Source organism: Dipodomys ordii, unplaced genomic scaffold (genome assembly GCF_000151885.1).
Source record: "Dipodomys ordii isolate 6190 unplaced genomic scaffold, Dord_2.0 Scaffold70, whole genome shotgun sequence".
Lineage (NCBI taxonomy): Eukaryota > Metazoa > Chordata > Mammalia > Rodentia > Heteromyidae > Dipodomys > Dipodomys ordii.
In genome coordinates, this window is record NW_012267286.1 from 3199707 (window position 1) to 3200253 (window position 547).

Consider the following 547-nt stretch of genomic DNA (forward strand, 5'->3'; position numbering starts at 1 on the left):
GGACTTGTGATTGTGTATGATAATTCAGGAGTTTTGGTATTGCAGGTGGTCATCAAATTTAACTGAGATATGGAGGAGGTGTAACCATAAAGAGAAGGCAGACTCACTTTAGGCATGAAGATACAGGTGTAATACCGAAGGGGAACTTTCCAGTGGGGAGTCACCTCCACACACCTGTATCTCCGAGAGAGATCTGAACTGTAAATATCAATTTCAGAGTCCTTACCATAAAGGTATCTCACTTCCTTGTTGATATTTCCTCTTCCCCATTCTCTAGAAACACCATTCTAGGACCACACCCCAGTTCAGTGCTTATACCCCATTCTTATACCCTATTCTTGTAGTTTTGACTTGTAGGTGCCTGAACCTGGTATTCTTTCCTTCGTGGTATACCCTGAGATAGTGGAGCCATTTAGCAGCAAAGAATAAAGACCTGACTGACCCAGAGGGGATTCTTCCTTCCTTCCTTCCTTCCTTCCTTCCTTCCTTCCTTCCTTCCTTCCTTCCTTCCTTTCTTTTCTCTTTCTTTCTCTTTCTTTCTTTCTCT